Source organism: Syzygium oleosum, unplaced genomic scaffold (genome assembly GCF_021117445.2).
Source record: "Syzygium oleosum isolate NSW1041296 unplaced genomic scaffold, Sole_v2.1 Sole_v2.10, whole genome shotgun sequence".
Taxonomy (NCBI): Eukaryota; Viridiplantae; Streptophyta; class Magnoliopsida; order Myrtales; family Myrtaceae; genus Syzygium; species Syzygium oleosum.
In genome coordinates this window covers 4409940-4419644 of record NW_026607494.1, presented here as the reverse complement: position 1 = coordinate 4419644, position 9705 = coordinate 4409940, and the positions used below count along the sequence as shown (strand labels likewise).

Here is a 9705-nt window from a genome sequence, read left to right as displayed (position 1 = left end):
CCAATTACTTAAGCTGATATATCATCCAATTTTAGCACTATTTTTTTGTTGTCTTCTTGACTTACTAGATTTGTATTTTCATAGGGAATAATCATGGGAATGATCAGTTTCAGGACGGGCTGGTTCCCACCCAAGAACTTGGAATAAAGAACAACCTACCCTACCTACAAATTGGCTTAGACTGGATTGACCGATCCAAATCGGTTCTAGGGCCCACTCGAGAATTGACGGTGTTTTCCTCTTTTTTTTATTTCTTCTATTCCCTGCAAGGAAATAACTATTTCTACAAAAAAAAGTCTAGAGATGATTTCGTAGGAGAATAAAATAACTATTTCTATTAGGAAACTCACATTGAGTTTTATCGTGAGTTTGCTGAATAAATTTTTTTTTTAAAAAAATACTCTGGGCCGATTTATTGGTTTGGTCCGGTTCTGCCCCTGAAACTGAGAATCGGATTGATTCCCGCGGAATCCATACAGAGCAAACTGGTTCGGTCCGGTTCGTTCTAGTTCCTGGCTCAAACCTAGATCGGTGCTTACCCCCATGGGCTCCAAGTTCATTGAATCTATTTGGAGTTGATGTTGCTCTTTTTGGTCCGATCCCTTGTGCATGTCGGGAATGATAAAAAGAGTCAATGAATTAAATGGTCTTCGGATCACTTATTGCCCATAAAGTTTTGAAAACCAACCTATATTCCACCGACACTGCAAATAAATGCATTGGAATGTTGGGCCATTATACAACTTTTGTCATTAGAAGAACATGTTTGCTCTTTTGGCCATCACAAGAAGAACGTGTCACAATATGCGTTTTTCTTCTTAACAACTGGCTTTCGGACAGTACATATATCAATAGAAGCTCAACAATAGCTCAATGCAAACATCAAGATAGTACATGACAACAATGGACGACTCTTGGAATAAGTTCAAATTTCTTTGTTTTTCTTTTGGGTCAGACTCAGAACACAATTAATTATCAGAAAAATCTCCTCCACTGGACTTGCACATGGGCATCACAGAGTCCATTTCTAACATTTAAAGGGAAAATTACCAAAAAAGTCCTAAACCTTTTGCAATTGTGCAAATTTAGTCCTAAACCTTTTTCTTTTGCTATTTCAATCCTAAACCTTTTGCAATTGTGTCAATTCAGTCCATCCGGCCACTTTTGGCCTGCCAGCGCTGACGTGGACGCCGGCCAGCTGACGTGGCATTATTTTAATTTTTTTTCCTTTCTCTTTTTTTTTTTCCTTTCCTTCTTCCCCCTAGCCAAACCAGCCAGGGAGAGGCTCGCCGGTGAGGTGACCTCGCCAGCCATGGCGAGGCCGACCTCGCCGGCCATGGGCGAGGTCGAGCTCGCCCAGCGACGGCGAGGCCTTGCCCAGATCTGGCGAGACCTTGCCGTCGCTAGGCGAGCTCGACCTTGCCCATGGCTGGCGAGGTCTCACCAGATCCGGGCGAGGCCTCGCCATCGCCGGCGAGGTGACCTCGCCGGCGAGCCTCACCCTGGCCGGTCTGGCCAGGGGGAAGAAGGAAAGAAAAAAAAAAAAGAGAAAGGAAAAAAAATTAAAATAATGCCATGTCAGCTAGCCAGCGTCCACATCAGCGTCGGCCGGCCAAAAGTGGCCGGATGGACTGAATTGGCACATTTGCAAAAGGTTTAGGACTGAAATGGCAAAAAAAAAAAGGTTTAGGACTAAATTGGTACAATTACAAAAGGTTTAGGACTTTTTTGGTAATTTTCCCAACATTTAAACCTTTTGGGCTTTAAGTCTGGCCTTTAGGTCATTTGGATTATGGTGGTGTCCATTTTGTCCATCTAAGCTCCATTTTATATATTATCATTAGCTTACCGATTGTCTACGTCTATATTTTTCGATACAAGCAAAATGATAACTCCTCCTAGATATTCGGATTCAAATAATGCGAAATGGTCAGGGTCAACGGTTCGAAATTTCCATTGCTTCAGAAAGATTAGATCAATTGTTTTAAACAGATATGGAATTAATATTTAATTTGATGTGGATAAATGCTAATTTGATTTAGCTTACCAATCGACAGATATTTTCGTTCAATTTTAATTGTTCTACCATGTATGCATGTCCTAATTTGATCAGAGAATTATGCTGGCAAAGCCAAACTGAACTCTAAAATATTTATGCAGTATTTTATATTTGGCATAAGACTTTCGCCATTTACAAATAGATCTAAGAAATTATATTTAAAAAATCATGTTAATGAAGAGCTTAATTTAAATACTTTCTCTAGTTTATCCTTTTTTAAGTTTAAACTCAATAAGAGATAAAATCTTTATATGCTTTCTTTGTCCATTTCCTAACACCTAAGCTCATTATAAACATATATAATATAGACATATCTTCGACCAATATATATCACATGGCAATTACAGAAGCAAAATGAAGTGCCACGTGGTGAGCATCGGAACAACTGTTCTCTTGACTTCGACTTCGACTGCATAAAATAGATTAGATCAGATGGGAGCGAATCACCATATGTGAGGAGGCTTGACCTTTTAAACTAAAAGCCAATAATCATAGCCAAAACAAGTACTAAAACCATCTCATTCTTTAACTGGATAATTGTCTAAGTAATTAACACTTCGTATGCTGTTCACTGGCATGAATATGTAATTTGCATCATCGTCGACTATCTTCATTTTCATTAATTTCACTAGTCTTGCTGGCCGTGCTACGCACAAAATTTTGTTGGCTATTATAGATTAATGTTGTACAGTTGACCAATAACGAAAGTATTATTTTCATAAATATTTCTATTTTCTCCTGATAATACTCAACTTTAATGCCTCTCTTTGTTAGTGTGTGGTCTAAGTAAGATGATATAAAGTGTAAATATATTTTTCTTAAAAAAAATGAGATGGAGTGATATCATTACCCCCATGCTTGGATACATAATAAGATGATGTGAAGTGTGAATCTTTCCCTTGAGTTTTATTCTTTTAAATCACTTGTAGAGATTTTATGATTTCATTTATATACAAAATGAACCATGATTTAATACACACACACATCCATAGCACCTAAAAAATGGGAATCTTTCCCTTGAAATTAATTCTTCTAAATTACTTGTAGAGATTTGATGATTTCCTGAAGATGCAAAACTTAAATGTGTTTCGACACACACAAATGTGGATATTTTGCTCAAGATTAATATCTTTAAATTATTTGTAGGATTTATGGTTTTTTTAGATACAAAATGAACCATCATTTCTCTGATTTGTTTTATGTTTGTAGAATTTCAAGTGAGAAATTATTTCTTTGATCTTTGGTGATCATATGAACAATTTCTTTCGTATATATCCATATATATGTTTTTAAATAGAATATAAAAAAAAAAGAAAAATGACGTCGCTTATTTTTGTAATCATCAAGGAAAAGGAAAATTATGAGAAGTATATGATAGTCGGAGATGGCCTAAAATAAGGAAATTATGAAACCGATCTATTTTGATTTAATATGGATAGATACTAATTATATTTAGCTCATCCAATTGACCAATATTTGATCGGACAATTACCCTTGCAAAAATAGTAACCGTTGAGCACTGAAATATTTACTAATAATTTTAAATTTGGCTCATAATTTTCGTCCCTATCAATACTTTGAAAAGTTAAGTTAAAATAGAAAAGGAGTAGTAAAAAAATGGGAAGAAAAAGGAGGAAATGAGGGAGGAAGTGACATTTGTCCTCCCACAATTCTCCTTTGACAACTTCACCTAGTAAAAGGTATATTTGAAAAGGGGAAGATAAACGTAGAGCCTCATAAAAAAATAGAATTAATACCCAGAAAAACCTCAAACTGGTACATCTGTGACAAATTTGTCTCAAACTAATATTTTGATTACCAAAAACCCTAAACTGGTACACCTGTGACAAATTTACCATAAACTGGTACATTTGTGATAAATTTACCTCAATTAGATTGAATTAATACAAAAAAAAATTCACAAACTAGTACACTTGGGACAAACGGAGAGTAAAACCCCAAATTGATATATTAGTCAACTGTCATGTGTCATTTTACCAAGTAATTTGACAGTAAAATTTAATGGAAATTAATAGAAGGTAAATTTATCACAGGGGCACCAATTTGGAATTTTGGGTGGTCAAAAAATTAGTTTGTGGTAAATTTATCACAGGTGTACCAGTTTGAGATTTTTCATGATAATAACTCTAAAAGATAATAGGGATAAGTACACTAGAAATCCTAAAACTTGTTACCAAAATGCAGTTGAATCATAAAATTTTTAAAAAGTGCAATCAAATCCTAAAACTTTTTACAAAAGTGCAATTGAGTTCTAAAGTTTTCAAAAAGTGTAATTAGGTCGTCATGAAAATGTAATCGAGTCCTAAGACTTTCAAAAAATGTAATTAACAAAAGGACTTGATTGGATCAATTTGACAAGTTTTAAAACTTCATTGCACTTTTTGATAGTTTTCGGACTCCATTGCACCTTCATGATAAGTTTTAAGATTTGATTGTACTTTTTAAAAATTTTAAAATTTAATTGCATTTTCGTAATAAATTTAAGATTTTTAATGTACTTATCCCAAAATAATAAAGGAAGGCAACGGCACAAATAAGGCGAAAGAGAAGAAGTAAAATTGGTACTTGGTGGACAATTGAAAAGCCCGCATACATATTTTGCATCCTCTCTCTCTCTCTCTCTCTCTCTCTCTCAAGTGGGCCTTGAAAACTGTGTTGGATTCCACCAAGCCCAATCGGCAGCCATTAATATATCTCTTCTCTGCTAAAAGAAGACAACATTCTTTGGGTCTTGCAACAGCAAGCATCGTTCACTTTTACATTCAGGAAAGTTGCATTCTCTGTTGAACGTGAAGAACCCGCAAATCAAAAACACTACAGATCGCCCCCAAGCTAAGCTGCGAAACAACAGACAGAAAAACAAAGTTGAAAAAAGAGAAGGAACCAGTGGAGGGAGGTTGTGGCTGAGTGGGCTTAATGCGTGTGACCTCCCAAAGTCCCACATCGAGAGCGCGCTCGATGAATAATCGGTATTTAAGGAGGGGATTGAGAGAAAGAGGTCACGACCTTACTTGAACAGGATCTGTTCTATAGGCTCGTACCTCTGTGTCCTTGAGACCAAAGGAGACAGGAACCGAAGTCTGGTGGATGAACTATGGCCGTGTGATCAGAGCGTGAGTAACGGCTCTGCTGGGTCCTGCTTGGATCCACTGGAGCTGTAGATGATCGTTCTCAGCCGGATTATATGCCGGCTGGGATGGTCACACGTCTGTCTGACAGACTCTCTTAATCTTTGTCTTCGTTTTTTTGTATCTTTCATTACAGGTTAATCACTTGAGTTCATGAAGGGCTAGACTTGGTGAATGGCTCTCCGGTAGCCGTACAAGAGGTTAGGAGGAAGCAGCTTCACCGTGTTCCAGACAGGATTTTAAGAGTAAGCAGCATAGTCAAGCATGGCAACTGGCTTCGCCCTCTCGGATTTTGCATCACACCAGCATAACTGTTCCTAGTTTTATCCTTTTTTGATTCTTGTGTTTCTTCTGAAGAACAACCTACATGTCATAGGTAGTCTGAGTCCTCGAAGGCGGCAGCATGGATGAAAGATGGGCGAGGAAGAAAGAGGATGCGGCGCTCACAAGACTGGATGACGGCCACCCTCGTTCTAATGGCATCGTCGCCGACTTGACATCTCGTCTCGATCCAGAAGGCTTCAAAGGATTTCTTCGCTTTCTAGTTTTATGTTTTCCAATTTAAGAGAGGAAACCACTGTTATATATGCAGTGCCTGACCAGTGCAACGCTTTCTTCATGTAATGAACTTCATAATTCAACAGCAACGAACAACTTCATTTCATTTTCATCTGGTTGACATATACTTCATCCAATGTAGGGAAAGGCAAAGGCAAATTAAATCGGTGTCCCGACCAAGTTCATGTTATCCGATTCTTCTTTTCCTTCCTCGAAACTCATGGTCCCAATGTTCCTACATGCCTATTAAAATTAATCTAAAAGAAAGCTTCTGCTCCAGACGTTTCTGGCATGAGTGCAACAAAACTCAAATGTTCTCTTACCTGACCTTCAGGTTCACAGAACACAAGCTCTGTTCGGAGGTCCACCTCATAATACTGTCAGTAACGGTCAACCAAACATGAAGCAGTGTCAAGAAATGCAAGAATTAATCAGCACTAGTTTGTGCCAATCAGCCTTCCGCTTCTTGATTAATTTCACAGCATATATCATGCGCTTAAGACAGAAAAATGTCCTATCCTAGCTACATCCCCTTTTGGTAGGCGATTTGTAAATCCACCGGAAGACCTTCTAGGCTATGCCGTAGCATTGGCATGAGGTAACATTCCCTCCTCCTAAACTTTTTCATAAAAAAAAAATGATAAAAGTTTGAAAAGGTGAAGATAAACGAAGGGAGTGTCCAACAAAAATAATAAATAGAGGCAAGGGCCCAAAAAGGACAAAAAATAAAATAAAACAAAAGTAGGGTTGGTACTTGGTGGACAATCGAAAAGCCCGCATGCATATTTTGTGTACTCACATCATTCTCTCTCTCTCTCTCTCTCTCTCTCAAGTGGGCTATGAGAACTGTGTTGGATTTCACTCACCTGAGCCCAATGGGCAGCCATTAACTATCAGCTATAAATGTGTCTCTTCTCTGCTGAAGTAAAAGGACCACTCTTTGGGCCGTACCAGCAAGCATCGTTCACTTTTACATTCAGGGAGTTGCATTCTCTGTTGGACGTCAAGAACTTGCAAATTAAAAATACTACGAATGGCCCCAAGCTAAGCTACCAAACAATAAACAGAAAACAGAGAAGTTGTGGTTGAGTGCGCGTAACACGTGCGACCTCCCAAAGTCCCACACCGAGAGCGCGCTCGAAGGATAATCGGTATTTAAGCAAGGGAGTGAGAAGGAGAAGTCACGACCTTACTTGAACAGGATCTGTTCTATAGGCTCGTACCTCTGTGTCCTTGAGACCTAAGGAGACAGGAACCAAAGTCTGGTGGATGAACCAAAGGCTGTGTGACCAGAGCGTGATTAATGGCTCTGTTGGGTTCTGCTTGGATCTATGAGAGCTGTAGAGGATCGTTCTCAGCTGGAGTTTCTGGCTGGGATGGTCACACGGCTGTCTGACAGACTTACCCCCATCTTTTTTTAATCTTTTGGGCACTTTGGTGGATGGCTCAAGAAGATAGAACCTCCTGAAGAGCATCTGCAAAATCATCTGGGACTATTCAAAAAGGTTCTCTTCGTGAGATAGAACTCTGGATGGCTCTCCAGTAGCCATATCAGAAATTATGAGGAAGCAACTTTACTGAGTACCTGACAGAAGTAAGAGTAAGCAGCATAGTCAAGCATCGCAGTCTGCTTGGATTCTGCATCATACCAACATAGCTGTTCCTACTTTTATCCTTTTTTGATTCTTGTGTACCCAGTTTTCTTCTGAAGAACGACCCTACATGTCATAGGTAGGGCGGCAGCGTGGATGAATGACGGGCGAGGAAGAAAGAGGATGCGGCAAGACTGGATGATAGCCACCCTAGTTCTAATGGCATCATCTCCGATTTGACATCTCGTCTCGATCCAGAAGGCTTCGAACGCTTTCTTCACTTTCTAGTTTTATGTTTTCCAATTTAAGAGGGGAAACCTGTAATATTTGGGCCCACAAAAACCCAGCCATGTCTCTTACAAGCCCAAGCCCAGCCAATTTATTTCTGCTTCAACAAATTCATATTTCGGAGTTTTGAGTTATTCGAGTGGCGAAACCCGATTTTTGAGTCGTTGAGCTATGAATATATATAATTGGTAGTTTAGGGTGCTGCGAGGCCGTAAGATTTTACGGAACTAGATTTGGACTTTCGGTTTGCCGGATATGAATTTTCGAAGTTGGCCGCACAAGGTGAACATGCGCGATCAGCGACTTTAGGCCGATTTTCGTCGGTTTTAGGCTCCGATTTTGGGACGGCCAAGTCAGGGTTCTTGTAGTGCTCTGAATGAGCTTTCTTTTGATTATAAGCTCACTTGGAATGGAGTTTAGTGGAGAAAGTTATGGCACAATCAAGTTTCGTGCTCAAGCTCCGTGTTGTGGGCTTTGGATAATCGCTTTGGATGAGCAATTTGTGGGCGCCTTTGAGTTGTCCTATTAACGTTTAAGTGTCGTTTAGCCGTTTCGTAGTTATCGTAGCATTTTAGTTGGTTTTGACGTCGATTCTCGTTTAATTATTAGGATTACGAGATCGTCGATTCGAGTGAGCGTCATTGTTTGATTTTTGGGGATTCCAGGTGAGTGGTGCTATCTCTTCTATGAATTTATAAACTCATGTCTTTGAAGTGATAAAGATTTGAGTATTATATGAGTTAATAAGCATGTTTTGTGCATAAAAATCAAGATCGAGCAATTACTACCATTTTGATTTGAGAATGATTTGAGAAACGAATTATGAAAGGTGTTGAGAAAGTTATATATATGAACTGTTTTACGAACTGGTTTATGAAGGGTTTTGAAAGAGCTTGAGAAATGCCATGTGAAATGTATTGTGAAGATTAAATGTTGTGGTTTGTAAAACCAAAATGTGATATTTATTCTGGATTGGCATTGTGAATTGTGAAGAGTATTGTTGTGAGTTTGTGTTGGTGCTCAATATCACTGTGAGCCCAATGTGGGGCTTGTGGGGTATGCGCATGCTAGTCTAGGATAACCTTGTGGGCCGAGCCACCGGCTTATAGTAAGTGGAGACTTTTTGCCAATGGGGGAATCTTGATTGCCTTATCACGGGGGGCGAGATGCGCGTGATCATGGTTTGATATTGAGCAATAGATTGGTCGATGGATAGACCATCGATGTGTTTTACACTTACGCCAGGCAAATCTTGAGAGCGATGGCGGTGCGGCTGCGCTCTACTCCGAATGAGGCCTTCTATGATGAGATTAGTTAATGGAATAGACCATTGACGTGTGATTTGACGAGATTAATCAATGGACTTGACCATTGATGATTGAATTGTGATGGTGTATCAAATGAGTATTTTTTTGGTTTGTATCAAGTTTTGTGAAAGGAAAATAACTCATATTTGATATGATATGTATATGATATTGTGGATTTTAAATTATGAGTTTTTGGTATTGCTTTATGTATGTATAGTGGTTGCTCGATCTGCTTAGAAGAGATACGCACTACTTACTGAGCTGTGGTTGCTCACCCCTCTCTTTTCCTAATCTTTCAGGTTCCTTGGTTAGTAGCCAATAGAGCGAGAGCGATGTCGTTGGGACTTTTGGGAGTCGGATTTCTTGTGGTTTGAGGCTGCGTCCTTCGGGTAGAAGGACGGCTGTGTCACCCCTCATCATGATAGGTTTTGGGGTGCGACAAAACCACTGTTGTGGTAAGTGTTGTAGTGCCTGACCGGTTCAACACTTTCTTCATGTAATGAACTTTATAATTCGACAGCTACGAACAACTCCGTTTCATTTTCATCTGGTTTACATATATTTTATCTAATGTAGGGAAAGGCAAAGGCAAATTAAATCGGTGTCCCAACCAAGTTGTCTTTAATGTTCTGGCATCCGCAGTAGCCAGAACAATATGGACTTCATGGTGTCCGATTCTTCTTTTGCTTCCTCGAAACTTACGGTTCCAATCTTCCTACATGCCTAGTAAAATTAATCCAAAAAAAAGCATC

At 39.1% G+C, this 9705-nt stretch overlaps 1 long non-coding RNA gene and 2 other non-coding genes across 3 annotated transcripts; all 3 read left to right on the top strand.

The window, feature by feature from the left end:
- Window positions 1-5081: 5081 nt before the first annotated feature.
- Window positions 5082-5302, top strand: LOC115683414 (small nucleolar RNA U3). The gene has a single exon (XR_004006009.2). It is a non-coding gene; the product is annotated as a small nucleolar RNA U3 (small nucleolar RNA).
- Window positions 5303-5374: 72 nt separating this feature from the next.
- LOC130139195 (uncharacterized) lies at window positions 5375-5903 on the top strand. The gene is made up of 2 exons (XR_008817381.1): window positions 5375-5453; window positions 5585-5903. It is a non-coding gene; the product is annotated as an uncharacterized LOC130139195 (long non-coding RNA).
- A 1046-nt stretch (window positions 5904-6949) lies between these two features.
- Window positions 6950-7168, top strand: LOC115683416 (small nucleolar RNA U3). The gene has a single exon (XR_004006010.2). It is a non-coding gene; the product is annotated as a small nucleolar RNA U3 (small nucleolar RNA).
- Window positions 7169-9705: the final 2537 nt, after the last annotated feature.